General features: G+C 45.3%; 1 non-coding gene across 1 annotated transcript; it reads left to right on the top strand.

The window, feature by feature from the left end:
• The first annotated feature begins 9,388 nt into the window (after window positions 1-9,388).
• On the top strand, window positions 9,389-9,545 carry LOC121142092. The gene has a single exon (XR_005879104.1). It is a non-coding gene; the product is annotated as a U1 spliceosomal RNA (small nuclear RNA).
• The last annotated feature ends 8,927 nt before the right edge of the window (window positions 9,546-18,472 follow it).

The following is an 18,472-nucleotide window of genomic DNA, read 5'->3' as shown; positions in this document are numbered from 1 at the left end:
GCACCTGGCTTGCTTTTCAGTTGTCATCGGCGTGTGTAGTGGTGCGGGGGGGAGTGGGCAGCTTTGGAGTCTGCAGAAGGCATCCGTTGCTGGGGTGAAGAACTCAGTCAAGCCTTTCGAAGTTAGCCACATTTGATGTAAACCTGACTGTATGACCTCGAGAATGCGGGTTCCCGGATCTGAATTCTTTAACAGAGTAGGAAGAGGGTACCATACTTTCTTGCTGTGAATCTACATAATGGTTGCTAAAAACCCTGCCCGGTCAGGATAAAAGTTTGAGACTAACTTGGATTTAACAGCCAGTTCCAACCAAACTGGAGGATCAAAGCTTTCAAGTGGGGGAGGGGAGGAGAAGGAAGCAGAGCCCTGTGAGGCACAGGGTCCCAGCTGAATTAAAGCTAGCAGCCTGGCTCCTCTCCCATCATTTGTATGTCACAGTGTATCGGAGCCGTTTATTCCATCTGCGGTTCAGATTGGCCCAGATGGCTAGGTGACACTATTCTGGGGAGGGGTCAGGTACGTAAACAGTCATGCTCACTCTCATCCCATGCCCTGCAGCCAGCAGGTCCCTGAGTCTTTGGCTACACTGTGCGGGGAGGGGGGATGACACAGAGCCTTCCACTAGAGGAAACAGAAGGATTCCTTCCTTGCTGGCTAAAAGACAAGATGAGAGGTTACGGGCTCTGGCCATGGCCTCACCAATCTGGTCATGCCTTCCTCTCTCTAGGAACAAATAATCCTCTTAGAATGGAGCCTCATTTCTAGAAAATGGAAACCAAGAGATCCAAGTCCTGGGTCCAGCAGCTAGCTCGCCAAAGGCTGGCTTCCTTTCTTGGCTCACTTCCCAACTTCCTCCCCTACCTCCCTGGAAGAAGGTGGCTGATCCACACTGGTCCCTGCAAGCAGTGAGGACCCTTGAGCATCCAGCCACAGCAGTGAAGACTGCAGGTTAGAAAGGTCAGCGCTCTGTCCCAATCAAAGAACACAGGCAGGTCATATTGCAAACACTATGGCCAGAAACGGGCAGCTGATGGTGACAGAGACTTCAGCTGATTGTGATCTGAGATGCTGACACAAAGCAGTGTCGGGTACTTCTAGATCTTTCCAAGTATTCCTGAAAATAGCAAGGGAAATAACGGTAATGAGGAAGACAAGGTGCAGTGATGGGCCGTGGGCTTGGGGTCGGAGAGGTCAGGAGCCTCTGGGTTGTCTCTGAACAAGGAGAATAGTGACAGCCCCTGTGATTCTCCTGTATTTGGGTCTTGATATGAGCCAAACAATGCCCCATTCTTTTCAGATACTGTCTCGCAGTGGCCCCATAAAGCAGGTCGGTTATTATTCTTGTTTTATAGATGAAGAACCTGAACCAGTTCAATGACGCAGCTACAGGGAACCCACATCTCATTTCTCTAATGTGTCTCTCAGCCTTCATTGCTCTTCTACAAAATGAGGCTTAAAGTAATAATAATAATAACAATGGGGCTGGAGAGATGGCTCGGTGGTAAGAGCACCAGCTGCTTTTGCAGAGGACCTGGTTTTAGTTCTCAGCACCCACAGGCAGCGCACAACCATCTGTAACTCCAGTTCATGCAGATCTAGCACTCTTCCAGCCCCTGAGGATGTGGCAGCTCATGGTGTACATGTTCACATGCAGGCAAACATGCATATACATAAAGGAGACCTAAAAGTAATACATTTTTTAAATGCTGTCTCAGGTTGGAAATGTATTTTGGTGGTAGAACCCCAGCCTAGCTTGGTCAAAGCACCAAGCTCAATTTTTAGTACCACAAAAGAAAAACAACTAACTCATGAAGTTGGACAACTAGTGAACAAACCCCATGAATGCCAGGAGATGCTCAGTGATGTGAAGGGCTCTTGTTGCTGCTGCTTTTGTTGTTGTTGCTGTTGTTTTTCTCTCTCCCATGAAGCAGGGTTCTTTCCTCCTAGTACAAAGGAGAAAAGGCTTGGAAGCCACCACAGGATTCAATAATATGACACCATGTATGACGCCATGTAGTGCTTAGACTAGGGTGATTTTCTGAAAAGTCCATCACTCGGTGACTTTGTTGTGTGACAATTATGGAGTGTTCTTAGAGAAGCTAAGCCTAGGCCTTGCAATACAGTCTTATGTGGAATCCATCCTATCCAGTTCATTTTTGGCTAAGATGTGTGCATCATGTGAATATATGAGCACAGCAATACAAATACAAGGACGTATAGATTCCTAAGATGCTGTAGTGAGGGTGTGTGTGTGTGTGTGTGTGTCCTAGTGACTATGTTTCTCAGGCAAACCATAATACCATGTCCTGAAGCAGAGAAAGATTTAATAGATCACAACAAAATATTACATAGCCACTACAACACTTATGAAAATAATACAAAATAGAAAGTATTTAAAATATGAGGTTAATAAAACAAAATTTCAAAATAGTATTGCACAGATTACAACTGTATAAATTATAGGCAGGAGACATAGAAGCAACATGTAGAACTTAAAGTTTTCCGGATGTGGATTGTGTGGTGCTATGATATTCTGCCTTCCAATCTGAAAAGAAAACAAGGGCATCCAGGGCCAGTGAGGACAAGGTAAGCGGAGGGCGTCTGGTGTGACGGCCTCTCAGCCTCACCAGCGTGCATGGAGAGCCTACTCCATGCTGCCACACTCAGAGTGGGAGTGTATCTTTTGGAAATATCCCGAAACGAGTATCAGGCTTCGAGAGCTTTGCCACACGCTGATAGCTGTGGTTGGGATGTGGTTTTTATCTATCCCCCAAGGCTTCATGTTCTGAAATTTAATTCCCACTGTGAGATATTAAGTGGGTGAAAAACTTAACCCAACTCCAATGTTCAGAGGTACGTACGGCCTTTGGGAAGGATTAGGGCTAATAAAGTCATCAAAGTGTATGGTGAACAAATCCTTGTGGCTTTGGAAGAAGGAGCAAGAGCAGCTCTCTCTCTCTCTCTCAGAAGGAGCAAGAGCAGCTCTCTCTCTCTCTCTCTCTCTCTCTCTCTCTCTCTCTCTCTCTCTCTCTCACACACACACACACACACACACCACATGACTGCCTGTTCCCATGTGATACCCTGAGCTCTTCCAGACTCCGATAGCAAGAGAGCAAGCATCTTTACATGTGAACCCTTGAACCTCCAAAGCTAAGCGAACCTCATTTGTTTACAAAGTTACCCAGCCATGGGTATTTTATGATAGGAAGGAAAAACAGGCTAAAACACTGTCTCTGTAATGCTAGAAAGATTTCACAGTCTAGCAAGTCAAAGTTGCCTTTCCAAGTGAGGCAGGAGAGCTTCCTGTAGCAGCTTTAGGCCTCACTCAGCTGGTGCTGATCAACACGAAGACTCTCTGATTGGAATAATGCTGTGAGCTTAATCTCCAGTGAGATTATTTCATAAAATATTGATTTGTACTTTGCACAGAAAGGAGATAATTCATGAATAGAAAATGGATGCACGAGCAGGCATTCTTCGGTTCCCTTAGTTCATAAGCATGAAAAGCAATCAATGAGTCTATTTTACAAAACAAGGCTGACTCCTACCACACCCGTTGGAAGAGGCAAGAGCTAAGTAGTTATTCTTCCTTGGTGTTCCAAGAGCCTAGCCCTGATGGTGCAGCCTTTTCCCATAGACAGTGCAGGTGAAGCTGCAGATGATGGATGTCCTCTCCAAGCTGTAGGCTCCTCCTCTCTTTCGCTTCCTCTCCATCATCCTTTTCCTCCTTCCCTCCTCCTCTTTCCTCACCTCTGCCCCTCCCTACCTCTAACTGGGCTTGTAGCATATTAATATTCTGCTGCAGACCAGCATGTCCTGTGAGGTATTCCTGTCTTGAGAGGAAAGCAGCAAGGTCAAGATTTCAGAACGGTGCTACCGTTGTGTGTCCTGCAGCGGTCCTGCACCAAGTCCCCACCTTCCCTTCAGTTCACTGTGACCCTTGACCTGCCTCCTCCGGAGTTGGAATAACAAGGTGGTACAAGGACAGTGCTCCCAGAGTCAAAATCCTGATTATATTCTCATTGACATTCTGTGGCTAACTGAGCTGTCTTGAGCAAGCCAGCAAATCATTGTTGATGTTTGCTTCCTGGAGGAACACTGAAAAATCTTGTAAAGATCAGAAATGCGGGGAGCGGGGCAAGGAGGGGGAGTACTTTAAAAAAAATAAAAGCAATGCAAAAATTAAATAGCTACTAATTCTCACCCACTTGGATCAATAGAATAGAAAGACAGGAAGCAGGCATGGTGGTGCACGTGTATAATCCCAGTGATGCAAAGCTGAGGCAGAGGAATCTCAAACTGAGGCCAACCTAGATTGCATAATAGATTTCAAGCCAGCCTAAGACACAGCAAGACCCCCTGTTCACTGCACTGACAGAAGGATAAAAATAACAGTTGATGGGCAAGGTGTGAGGAAACTGGAGTGTGCATGCTCTGCTGTAGATGGTGCCACTTCTCCTCAGCTTGGAGTGACAGTTCCTCCAACTGTTGGTCCAGCACGTCACTCCTGGACACATACCCAGTTAAAACACAGCTGCACAGAGAACTGTGTAGTACGAATAATATAAACCCAGAGACGGACATTGTGGTTCAAGCTGAAGATCAGAAAGCAAAACAGCCAGCCACTAGCTCTAACCTCTACCTCAGACTAAAAGGGGGATCCTGTCTCCACAAATCCCCAGCGTGTCTGGAGACTAATTGTCCAAGACTGAATACTGAATACCCTGTTCCTATTTTATATTCCTCTCTAGTGCTGGGATTAAAGGTGTGATCTCTGTTTCTCATTTAGACTGATTCATTCTCATGTAGCACTGGGTGGCCTTGAACTCACAGAGATCCATCTGCCTCCGTCTCCTGAGTCCTGGGATTACAGGAATGTACCACCACTGCCCAGCTTCTATGGCTGTGTCCAGCTTTGCATTCTGATCTTTAGTGGCTTTATTAGCTCATAAACAATGCATCACCACAGAACTGTACATGGACACATGTGTACTGCCACAATTCATAACCAGTCCAAGTGCACATCAGGTGCTAAGTTGCCACATCTTTGTACATCTTGGGTCTAGGAACCCTGACTGGGGGCAGTGAGGGAATAAAGAAAGGACAGATGCACAGACAGAAAAGCTGGGAGGAGGTGGCCTGTGCTTGCTTGAATGGAGCAGCCACGGATCCCTAAGTGCAGGGTGTTTATTATATACAGTTGAGCAAGGAGGCAGGATTACTGCGTTCAGCTGAGAGAGGTAAACTGGTGTAGTTATTATACACAGCTGAACAAGGAGGCAGATTTAGCTAAGCGCAGTAGGAGCAGCTCTGTGGGGGAGCAGTCTTCAGGCCAGACACAAGGGAGAGAGAAGACAGTGGTGGACATTTTCTGATACTGTCAACACTCACACTCAGACCCGATGAAAGCTTTACCATCCATCTGCATCTCCATGTATCTGAGACTTTGGGGTCTTTGACCTAGCTGTGCCCATGCCATACAACACACACTCACTTAGGACTTCACTAACTCCCTAAAATGAGTGGCTAAGTAAAATAAAATGAGAGTATTAAACAAGAAAAGGATACAGGGGCTGGAGGATGACTCGGTGGTTAAAAGCACTTGCTGTGTTTGCAGAGGACCTGGGTTTGCTTCCCAGAACCCACATGGTGGTTTACAACAACTGTAACTCCAGTTCCAGGGACTCTGATTCTCTCTTCTGGCCTCCTCATACTCTATGCATGTGGCGCACATAGATACATACATACACACACCCACACACACACCATACATACGAGCAAAACAGCCATATACATACAATAAAAATTAAGTCTAAAAATAATTTTAAATGAGAAAAGTATACAAATATACAAATACTATATATTCAGCAACAAGCATGAGCCTTGAAAACATGAAGCTAAGTAAAAGAAACCAGTCACAAAAGATCACATGTTAGGGTTCCATTTACAAGAAATATCCAGAATAGACATAGCTGTAGAGATAGGAAGTAGATCAATGGTTGCTAGGGGCTGGGAGGGGAGGAATGGGTACCAACTGCTCATAGGCTTCAGGATGATGATGTGCACAGATTGATTTGTCAGTGGACTCTGAGTGTACTGAATTCTCAAGTTTGCACTTTAAATGGATAAATTACAATTCAGAGCACAGCTTGTAATCGAAGATGTCTCACAACCTGTTGACCAGGCCACAGGTGTCCTCACTCTCAGGCTTGTGACCATCCGAGACACCAGTGTCCAGACTCAGACACTGCATGCTAATTGCTTGAAATAAAATGTCAGAAGGAAGAATACAGTGCATCTTTTATCCTGTGTGTGTGTGTGTGTGTGTGTTCACACACTCCTGCACACATGTGCAGGGACCACGTAGTGTGCAGGGGCCCACAGAGTCCAGAAGACGACATCATATCCCTAAGAGCTGGGGTTACAGGTGGTTGTGACTCACCGGACTTGGATGCTGGGAACTGACCATAGGTCCTCTGGGAGAGCATTATGTGCTCTTGGCTCTCCAGCTCCTGGGGTAGTCTCTTCACCCCCAAGAAGCCAGTGCTTATGGAAGAAGAGCTAGGGAGAATGATGGGCAGTCACATGATTGGCAGCAGTCTCATACAGGAGCCGAAAAATGGGCAAGGAAAGGGCCCGGCTCCAAGAAGCTTAGGGACTTGAGGATATTTTCAAGAAACGCTGCGTCACAGATGCCCTTGGCGACACAGAGGGTGAATCAGCAGGAACTCTGAGTCACACAAGCAATGCAGAAAGCAGGGGCTCTGTGTGTGAGAACAGCTGAAGAGTATAGTGACGCTGTCTAATTTTCCTTTGTGTGTGCAAAAAAAGTCAAGAAAGCCAAGAGTTTGTTTGGCAGAACCTGATGAAAAGAACAATTTCAGAAAGTGTGGGATCAAAGTGTGGTTCGAGGAGGCACCATCTCTGTCTACCTGGCACATTGTCCCGTCTTAGCCCTGCACACTACAACCTGTCGAAGAGCTGACCTTTGATGCCACAGGTGGATTCAGTCTTAGGATGGTTCAGCCAATGGTTTTTCAACATCAGCCTGCTGTGAAGGAGCTTGGTGCCCAGAAGCAGCAGTACTTCAGATTGGGAGTTTTGGTCTTTCCCCAAGCAGATATCATACAGTATGATGCTCTTTTGGCATGGGAGTAACCTCAGCAATCTATGGCTTCTGGTCAGCCTTGTGCTCCTGAGAGGATGTTAGGAAACATTAAATTGCTCTCACAGTCCTTTAGCCACTGAGCCACGACTTGAATCCATCTGACTTCAGAAGATCACGCTACAGGCCACTTTGATGTTTAGTCTAAATGGAGTATTGGATCCCAGCATAGTGATATGAAGGCAGGAGGACCATGAGTTTGAACCCTGCCTGGGCTGAGAAAGAGAGCTCTTGTCCCAAACAAACAAAATTTAAAAGGGAAAAAAAAAGAGGAGGAAAGTGAGGAGGAGGAAAGAAAGAGAAGAGGGTAGACGAGGAAGGTGCATGAGGGAAGTGAACCTGGGGCTTTCCTCTCACCCAAACTGTCTGCTCGGCCCACTGTGTTTATCTTACGGCTTTACGGACTCCAGAGTGACCATCAGAGTGTAGTTACAGCTTCCAGCTTTCTTCTGCTGATGAGCTACCAACCAGTCAGGTCTGTGTCCTCAGCCTTTCTCCCAGAAGTCTCTCCGTCTTGGTCTCCCCCTCCCCCATTCCCCCCTCCCTTGCCCTCCCCCTTCTCAACCTTTCTCCCAGTCACCTCCCCCTCTCCCCCACTTTCTCTCCCCACCCCTTTCCTTCTCTCCCTCACTCACAGAGACTGAACCTAGGACCTTGTACACACTAGGGGAGAAGTCTCTTCCGCGATGCACCAGTCCCCTTTTCCTTTTTTATTTTGAGACACGGTCTTTGATAAATTGCCCCGTCAGGCCTTGAACTTGCCATCCTCCTCCCTCAGCCTCTGAGTAGCTAGGGTTATGGGTCTCCAGCATCAGGCCCCTCATAGAGAACCACGCAGGATTTGAGACACAGAAACACCAAACAAGGATACATCTACAACAAAATGGCAAATCTTAGCCTTTGAACTTCAGAAATGTCCCCAGGGATTGGTGCTCACAGAAACTGCATGGGATCCCCTACCTGCTGAGGGAGACTCTTCAGGGGCTCTGTAGGAGAAGATCAGTGGCCCTCAGGAGAGCATTCCTGGACGAGAAATTGGGAGAGTCTCAAAATTGCAGACTTCAGGGTCCCTCCACAATTTCCCTCCATCAAACATCTTCCAGGACATTCTGAGACCCACAGAAGGAAAGCACAAATTTGGATAGGATGCAACATTTACCTTTCCTTTCTGGAAGGATATTACAGTTCAACTTCAATGAAAAAAAAAGTATTTTGTATACACAGGCTTCCTTTGAGAGTTTATAAATTTAAAGGAACAGAAGCTCTAACCTAATACAACATTCTCACTCTCCTACAGTTGTTTATTTATTTTTAGGCAGGGTCCCTCTTTGTAGACCAGGCTGGCCTTGAACTCACAGAGACCCACCTGCTCCTGTCTCCAGAGTGCAGGGATTATAAATTGGTCACCACACCTGGCTCTCTTACCCTTCTTTAGTGGGAGGGTTGAGAGAGGGTTTCTCTGTGTAGCTCTGGTTATCTTGGAACTCACTGTAGACCAGGCTGGCATCTAACTCAGAAAGATCTGCCTGTCTCTGCCTCCTGAATGCTGGGATTAAAGATGTGTACTACCACCACCCGGCTCTCTCACCCTTCTTAATATGGGCTAAAGTTATTTTTCCTCCTAAACTTAATCAGGGACCAAGGATATAACTCGTGGTGCAGTACTTGCCTCACAGACACAAGCAACTAGCTTTAGTCCTCATCACTGGTATCTGTGTGTGTGTGTGTGTGTGTATGTGCGCTCAGCCTTTAGTATCCCTTCTGTGAAGAACTGACAAAGCTGACAAAGGCACTTGTATGCATGTATGTATGTACATATGTTTGTATGTATTGAAATGCACAAAGAGATATATGCAATGGCTAAAGCTAGAAAATGCCTGGGATATTCATTTTGGCATGGGTATTTTGTAAAATTAATACAGCTGTCAAAAATCCCTTTTTCTGTGTATTAACTTGTTTAGAAAGTGAACGAAAAACTAGTGCGGCCAATAACAGAAGACGGAAGCATGTGTCCAGCTCTGAGGTATCTTTAGTAACATGACTTCTGAAGTTTTCCTTTCCCTGCTAGCATCTTCAGTGAGCACTTACTGGGAGCAGAGAAGGGTTTGTCTAGCCCAGCGTTTCCTAAATGGTTCTCTGGCAAGATGTCAAAGGTTGTTTCTCCAAGAAAAGGGTCTGTGATAAATGTATTTGGGAAATGCTTCGTTAAAGAAACGAAGAGTCCTTACCTGGCAGGGGAGGTGCCATGATCACGAAGGTGGTGTCCCAGGGCACGGCTTCTCCATCATACTCCACATGTGCTGACTCAGCCATTTCCCCAGTTTAGGAAACTTGGCTGCACAATTGTGGTGGTGGGGGACTTGTTCAAGCTCTCCCATGGTAAAAAAATTTTTAATTAAACAAAAATGGAGAGAGTCATATCATGAGCTCTTAGGGGTTTTAATTTAAATTTAAATTTACAGTGCACATCTCTGAGAGTGGATATGTAAAACAGCGTTTGTCAGACTTTTTTTTGTTTTTAACATGATCTCTCTCTGTAGCCTTGGCTGTCTTGGAGTTCACTATGTAAACGAGGCTCACTTCGAACTCACTGGTTTCAAACTCACAGAGATCCACCTGCCTCTGCCTCTAGAGAGCAGGGATTAAAGATGTATACCAACAGGCTTGGCACCCAACTTTTTAATTTTTTTTTAATTTTTTTTTTTTGGTTTTTTTTCGAGACAGGGTTTCTCTGTGGCTTTGGAGGCTGTCCTGGAACTCACTTTGTAGACCAGGCTGGCCTCCAACTCACAGAGATCCGCCTGCCTCTGCCTCCCGAGTGCTGGGATTAAAGGCGTGCGCCACCAACGCCCGGCTTTTTTTTTTTGGTTTTCGAGACAGGGTTTCTCTGTATTGCTTTGGAGCCTGTCCTGGAACTCTCTGTAGACCAGGCTGGCTTCGAATTCACGAGATTCTCCTGCCTTCTGAGTACTGGGATTAAAGGCGTGTGCCACCAACGCTTGGCTAAATTTTTTAAAAGATTTATTTATTTATTATGTATACAGTGTTCTGTCTGCAGCATGTATTCCTGCAGGTCAGAAGAGGGCACCAGATCTCATTACAGATGGTTGTGAGCCACCATGAGGTTGCTGGGAATCGAACTCGGGACCTCCAGAAGAGCAGAAAGTGCTCTTAACCTCAGAGCCATCCCTCCAGCCCCTTTTTGAATTTTTAAATTTTTTTTATGTGGATGGGTGTTTTGCCTGAATGTATGTTTGTGCACCTGTACATGCAGGGTCCAAGAATCTCGGATCTCCTGGAACTGGAATTACACGTAGTTGTGAGCCTCTATGTGAGTAACTGGGAACTGAACCTGAGTCCCTGCAAGAATAGCCAGTGCTGGAAACTGCTGAGCCATCCCTCCAGCTCCTCGGGGTTTTTGTTTGTTTGTTTGTTTTGCTTTTTTTGTTTGTTTAAGAGAGAGAGAGAGAGAGAGAGAGAGAGAGAGAGAGAGAGAGAGAGAGAGAGAGAAAGGAAGAAAGGAAGCCAGGAAAGCAGTATTTCTAAGGACCTTTTTCTGCACTGACTTGGAAACAAATTAACTATGTGCTTCTTGTGATGGAAAACTATGCAAAGAGATTTTTACCAAGAAATTATTCTGATGATTAGTTTGTAAAACATCCCACTAACTGGTTTCAATGCCTTGAAGCTGAAATGTAGCCCCTGGATATATGCAGTGTGCATCTAGGTGCATTTCCGCTGTAAATAATTCTTCTCCAGGTTTATGAAGACACTGCTCTTGGAGTGATGTGTTCTACCAATTGAAACACAGAGTGAGTACAGCAGGTATTATCCAAGGAATCTTTCGGTAAAGAAGCTTGGCAGTTGATACTAAGCAGAGGCCAGTGAACAGCGGGACTTCACTGGTCACATAAAGTCACTTCACGTGGCACAGCTTGTTAAGGAGATACTGGACAGCCCTTAGTGCTCATGCTTCTGTGTCCTCCCGGCATGAGGGAGACTGAAGCCGGGCCAGCCTGGGCTACAGAGTAAATCCCTGTCTTAAAAGACCAAAAAAAAAAAAAAAGTATGTATTGATCTTTTGGTACACAACAAAAGGGATTGCAAACAGACTTCAGACAAGGCCCACCTAGGATGCTCAGCTCTGTAGGGCAGACTGAGGTGACACAGAGCTGCAGTGTGGTGTTGGTGTCCCTGAGCTCAGGGCATCTTCCGGTTCTTTCAGCTTGTATTGCCAGAAGCTGCTACCTTGCTATCTATTGAAGCCCTCTGCCTCCCTGTTGTCAGTAGGAGAGTACCACTCTCTGGTCCGAAAAGCTGCCTGCAGCCCCGCCCCCTGCGGCCCCGCCCCCTGCGGCCCCGCCCCCTGCAGTCCCTCTACCTTGAAGGCCAGGGCATCCCGTGCCTTCATTCTCTCTTCCTCTGCAGTAAACACTCGGCTCTTTTATGTTGTAATCGGGATTTTATTTGCTCCCCTTTTCTCCCTTTTTTAAATGTATATTTTTAAGGTTTGTTTTTCAATCATTTTTGTGTGCTCTGTGGGGTGTGTGTGTGTGTGTGTGTGTATGTGATCGCAGACATACATGTTCCACATTGCAGGTACAGCAATCGGAAGAAAGCATGGGTGTCAGTCCTTGCTTGACACAGGATCTCTTTGCTCTTCCATGCAGTGTCCCCTAGGTTAGCTGGCCGTGGGCTTCCAGGATTCTTCACTCTCTGACTGCACACACTATACCATCTCTGTGAGTTGGAGACCACCTTTGTCTGCATGATGAGTTCCAGGAGAGATAGGGCTGTGTAGTGAGACCCTTTCTCCAGAGAAAGAAAAAAAGGGAAGAAATAAAAAAAAAAGAAATTGACAATAAATCAGCAGTGCAGTAGTTTTCAAAAAGGGTGACGTCCATGGACACCGTTGAAGAAAAGGGGTCACACAGAGCTGGAAAAATTATGCCAGGGAGTAGTAATAGCAGTGACTAGCATTTGCCGGGGTTTAATCCCCTTGGGACAGTGGTCCTCGAATGCATTACTCCTGTTCTGTCCCTAAGCAACTTACCAGCCTTATTCCCATTTTACACATTAGGAAACAGCTTTGCAGAGGTCAAAGTATTGGAATAGATAGTACAGGCAAGCTAAGGTGCTTTCTGCCAAGTCCAAAGTAGCAGATATTTCTTAGATCCCCAAGGTAGGAAGTGACCCATGCCCTCTGGAAATCTGTCCAGAGTGAGGTTTTTTTCCATTCACGACGCTTTTTCACCTGTGAAAGTTTTATATGACTCCATGTATATAGGTGTATGCAGGCATACAGATCAAACATTTATAAATAATAATTCCTAAAAAATCTATTTTATAACAGTTCTTTTGTGTGTATATATAAATATAAATAATTTTAACATTTATTCAAGACAAAATCTAATTTGCATACTAATGAAATAGATGTGCATCTTTTTTATGTAAAGAATTGAATCTTGGCTGACGATTTGATGCTGCAAAACACAGAGAACTTCAGCATTTTTCAGAGTGGATCAATATTTTGATTTTATAATCAGTAATGCTGAGAATATTGCTTCAAATAAATTTCTAATATGAAATAGCAGAAATATGTTTAGGGCAATTTCAGAAATTATTGGTAGCTCTGTCCTAGTACCAAACCAAAAAAATTTTTTTTAGATTTTATTTATTTTTATCTTATGTGTATGAGTGGTTGCCTGCAGGTATGTCTGTGGACCATGTGCATGCCTGGCTACTGAGGAGGCCAGAAAAGGACATTGGATCCTTTGGAACTGGAGTGACAGATGGTTGTGAGCTGCCTGTCATTCAGGTTCTGGGAACCTAACTCATGTCCTCTGTGAGAGCAGTCCATGCCCTTACTAGCTGTCTCTAGTCCCTAATTTTCTAGACAAGGTCTTACTGTGTTGCCCAGGCTGGCCTCAGACTCTCAGACCTCATGCTTCAGCCTCCCAAAGGGGATTACAGCTGTTGTGTAATTGAGCACTGGAAACTGAGCCATCCAGGGAACCTACAAGAAGGTGGGTATGCTGGTCATTTCCCCACGCTCAAAACTGGACTCTCGTTGTCAGGATGGGTCACTTCTTTTCCCGGAAATGACCTCACATCACCCAAACTCCCAGGGAAGATTATTACATATGCATATCCCAAGCCCTTGGCCTGCAGAGAAGGCATAATAAGCAGCTCCTGGCTAGCTGGAGCCTATGCCGAGGGAAACTATCCAGATAGACTGTTGTGTGATCGCCAGCTAGCAAAGGCAGTTATTGATGATGTCAGCATTTGCCCGTGTCAGAGACAGAACAATCTCCTGTGTTCTCAAGAGTCATGGCTAGACATTAGCTGGTTATGTCACATGGGCTGACCGTGTCTCACTCCATGTCTCACCCTTCTTTCAAGTTACACTTTTTGTTTGTTTTTTGCTTTTTTGTTGTTGTTTTGTTTTTGAGACAGGGCCTCTCTGTGTAGCCCTGAACTTCACTCTGTAGACCAGACTGGCCTTGAACTCACAAAGATACACCTACTTCTGCGTCCAGAGTTCTGGGACTAAAGGCGTGCCCCACCACTGCCTGGCAATTATTTTAATAGTTTATGTGTGTGTGCCTGCATATATATATATGTATGTGTACCAATTGTGTGCAGTACCAGAAGAGGCCAGTAGTGAGCATCAGATCACCTAGAGCTGAAGTCTCCTTGTGAATGTAGGAAACCAAACCTGGATCCTCTGCAAGAGCAGCCAGTACTCTTAGCCCCAGAGCCATTTCTCCAGCCTCGATTATAGCTTTTTAAAATTTACAGTGACTTGTCTATCATGATCCTGCCATGCACACACAATTTCTTGCTCCACTGTAACTGAACCAGACCCTTACCCCCTTCCTACTTCCCTAAGACCCCTTGTAACCACCATTCTGATCTCACCTTCTCTGAGATCAGGTTGGTTTTATTCTGCCTGTGAGTGAAACCATGTAGAGCTTGTCTTTCTGTGATGGCTTATTTAACTTAACATTATCCTGCTGGGTTTCATCTGTGTTGTCCTGAATTACAGAATTATGTCATTTCCTTGATGGTCAGCATTTACTTGATGGGAGCTACAAAAACTAAACAGATACTCCTTTTTGCTAGATGAATCTTACTCCGAGAAATAACTGAAGTAAACGACACAAAAGGCTGCAACGGCATGTCAGTAGTTAAGCGGAGACTGAGTCGTGTTTCCTCCAGCAAATGGAGTGATGAGCATCTCCAAGCCTCGGCAGAGAATACAGGGTCAGGAAAAGACAAACATCAGAGCTAGAACAGAACAGACAAACTGGGTCCAGTACGTTCAGTCTGGCTTCCACCGGGGATTCCTCCCTTCTTCCTCCCTGCCCCCAGAGAGCGCTTTTATGTATACTAATCTCACTGTAGCCTTGACAAAATCCAGCAAAAGGAGCAAGGCAGGGATCAAAAAGGGAGAGAGGATTTGAGAGAGATTTGTGATGTAGGACGTTATGATCAATTAATCTTCTGGTTAGTGCGAGGGAAGAACTGAGGTTCACTGCTCCTGCTCACTCATTCAACTGTTAAATCACTCACACAGCCAATACTTGTGGAGGACTGTTGTATGTCCTGTCTGTGCCCTGCAACTAGACTTCCAGACTGCTGGCTGGGGCCACCAGGCAGGCGACAATACCCTTGCCTGAAGCAAGAGACTGTAGGAGGGTATGTTGTTTAAATATCATGTCATTTGAGTCCCATCCTGGGGATTCTGGGTGCGACTGGGATACACAAGTGACCTTGACAGGTAGGTCATTTTACAAAAAAAGAAAATGTTTACTTTTGTTTTTTTAGGGCTGGGGATTTAGCTCAATGGTGGAATGCTTGCTTATGTCCTATGTTGAGACTGTAGGTTCAACTCCCAGTTCTAGGGAGAGCAGAGGAGTGCTTCGGAACTAGAACAGTTGCCAAGCATGACCGGGGGCTAGGGACTGAACCCCAAGCTGAAAAAAAAAGAAGGATGTGGGAGGGGTAGGTGACCTCAGGAGGTCTAATTAAGATACATAGCAGCTCAGAATTTCAGTTTCTTCTGGGAAATGAAGACAGCATCTACATCCTGGGGTTTATTTGTTTGAGATATAGTCTTAGGGTATAGCCCATCTAGCATGGAACATTCCATCCTCCTGCTTCAGCTTCCAGTGGCAAGGATTACAGGCATACACAACTCTACCACACACACATCCTGAGATGTCTAGCTTTGATGCAAGAGAGCAGGCCTTCAGTACAGCATTGGATTTTATACTTCTTTTGTTTCTTTCTTTTTTGAGACAAGAGTCTCTATGTATACTGTTGGCTGTCCTGGAACTAATTCTGTAGACCACACTGGCCTTGAACTCATGGAAATCCACCTGCCTCCACCTCCTGAGAGCTAGGATTAAAGGTGTGTGTTACCACACCCAGCATTGTATACATTTAAAATATTGCCACTGTGCCCAAGAAATGGCTCACTGTGGAAAATCCCTAACATGCTTGCCTGATGGCCTGAGTTCAATCCCTGCAACACACACACACACACACACAAATGATTTATTTTTTGGCCAGGTGTGGTGACCCAATAATAAGGGTGTGTTGGAACCTCCAGCTCACCCTTACATGGTCCTGGAAGCCCCATTCCCCCCTCTCTCTCCAAACCCTGCCCACTCAGAGACTCTCCAAACAAAGGAAAGGCACCAAAAAGCCCAACTCTGCATTCTTGGTGGCTATTGCACTGATGCCACCAGCCGCCCAAGTCCCCACCAAAGAGCTCAGCTTTTGACCATACTTGGGCACAAACCCAGCTTGTGGCAGACATGTCATCACCCCTCACCTACAGCCTATAAAATCTCCCTGCTATCATTGCTGCATGTGACTGACTTCTCTGACCTCAATCTCTAGAACCAATGAACCTGCCTAGGAGTTTCTTGGCTCAGTGTTTCTGTTTTTATGCTTTTTCAATTTGGCTTGATCTGGCTTACACTGGCATACTTCTTTATTACTGGGACGCAGGGGTGGGAGGGATGCGGACCTATTTTTTTGTTTGTTTGTTTTTTTGTTTTTCATTTTTCAAGACAGGGTTTCTCTGTATTGTTTTGGAGGCTGTGCGGGAACTTGCTCTGTAGACCAGGCTGGCCTCAAACTCACAGAGATTTGCCTGCCTCTGCCTCCTGAGTGCTGGGATTAAAGGCATGTGCTACCAACTCCAGGTGGGATGCGGACCTATTATTTATTATTTTACACCATGTATTTTCTATATTATTCATCAGTAATAGACCCAGCATTGGGAGACAGAAGCAGGCAGACTTCTGGGTTCCAAGCCAGCCTGATCTACAGAGCAAGTTCCAGGACAACCAGGGCTACACAGAGAAACCCAGCCTCGAAAAACAAGAGGGAGAAAAAAAAAAAAGAAAGAAAAGTTAACTTTGCTGGTTGGTGGTGGAACACACCTTTAATCTCAGCACTCGGGAGACAGAGGCAGGCGAATCTCTGGCAGTTTGAGGCCAGCCTGAGTTTCAGGATGGCCAAAGCTGTCAAAAAAAAAAAAAAAAAGGAAAAAAAAAGTTCAAAGCCACTCTAAAGTTCATTTAAAAACAAACAACAACAAAATCCTACATCTAAAAACACTAAAAGAAAAAGAAAAGTGCAGGGAAGAGTAAACAGAGAAATTTGAGAAAAAAAAAAGGCTTTTTTTCTAGCTCTGCTTAGGAAACTCCCTCATTGTCAGAATGAAAGACAGTGGGGAGGAAAAAGATAAACTCAAAACTGGAGAAGGCTTAATTCAGTACTGTGTAGTGGTGGGGACAGGGGACACACAGATATTTTCAAGGTCTGCCTTTCTGTATTTTTAACTCTGCAAGAATTCCAAGTAGGGGCTAGAGAGATGGCTCAGTGGTTAAGAGCACTGGCTGCTCTTGCAGAGGATCTGGGTTCAATTCCCAGCACTCACATGGCAGTTCACAACTGTCTGTAACTCCAGTTCCAAGGCATCTAATACTAATACACATAAAATAAAAGTTAAGTAAATTAAAAAAAAAAAGAATCCCAAGTAAAGGTTGGGTGGTGGTGGCACACAACTTCACGACTTTATCCCAGAACCCAGGAGGCAGAGGTAGGAGGATCTCTGTGAGTTCGAGGCCAGCCTGGTCTACAGACTGAGTTCTTGAGTTCTTAGCCAGGATTGTTACACAGAGAAACCCTATCTTGAAAAACCAAAAACAAAAGCCTTCCTTTTTTGACTTTTTTGAGACAGGGTCTCTCCTTGTGGCTCTGGTTGTTCTCAAACTCAATGTGCAGACCCAGCTGACCTTGAACTCACAGAGACCTGCCTGTTCTGCCAGTAGTAGTACTGGGATTAAAGAGTATACCTCTACACCCTACAAAAGGCCTTTTTTTTTGTTTTGTTGTTGTTTTTTGAGACAGGGTTTCTCTGTGTAGCCCTGGTTGTCCTGGAACTCACACTGTAGAACAGGTTGGCCTTGAACTCACAGAGATCATTCTGCCTCTGCCTCCCAAATGCAGAAACTAAAGGTGTGCAGCACTGCTTCTAGGCACAAAAGACCTTTCTTAATTTTTGTTTAGGATGATGCTACAAATACTAACAATGTGGACTAAGGAACGTGCTTATTCTCTGTCTGCCTCCTGAGTGCTGGATGACAGGGATGTGGGTCCATGCTGGGCCAAATGAGTTTTCTGCCTCCAGTAAACTGATGGATGAAAAGGTCTGTCTGTGGTGTGAAAAGCTGGCCACTCTCAGAAGTTCTGATACTAGAGATCAGTTTATTCTGTTGTCAACAAGTAAAGTGGGATAGTTCTAACTCTGGAGAACTCAAAATTTCAAACTTCAGGACACAGACTGCAATGGCTATGAAGAACCCGTACATTTGTGTTTCTGCAGTGACAAGAACAAGGACCACATGCTTTCTCTCCTCCTTCAGTCACTCAACCAACACTTGTTGAAGCAGTAAGATGTGCCCCACTGTGTTGGGGTGTATGGATGAAGAAACAGCACCTGCTTCTTGTATTCTTCCAAACTAGCTGAAAAGAGCATCCGGGTCCAGGTGTCACCTCTGAATGCCTATGTAGGATGCTGTACCCTCTGACTGCTGTACCCCAGGGCTCACTTCCAACAGACAGTGACACTAAAACTAAGACTTAGATGAGCAGGAAGTGGCCCACCAGCCAATAAGTGGCCTTGTGATTAGGTGTTGAGAGGCCCCAGAACTCAGCAGGGGTTGCAGAGGCATCCCTATGACTGTGAGACTTGGGGTGCACATAGCAAGTGGCAGAATTTTC

The sequence above is a fragment of the Mesocricetus auratus genome, unplaced genomic scaffold (assembly GCF_017639785.1).
Source record: "Mesocricetus auratus isolate SY011 unplaced genomic scaffold, BCM_Maur_2.0 Super-Scaffold_100008, whole genome shotgun sequence".
NCBI classification, from domain to species: domain Eukaryota; kingdom Metazoa; phylum Chordata; class Mammalia; order Rodentia; family Cricetidae; genus Mesocricetus; species Mesocricetus auratus.
The sequence above is the reverse complement of the archived record's forward strand: the minus strand, read 5'-3'. Positions and strand labels throughout refer to the sequence as shown.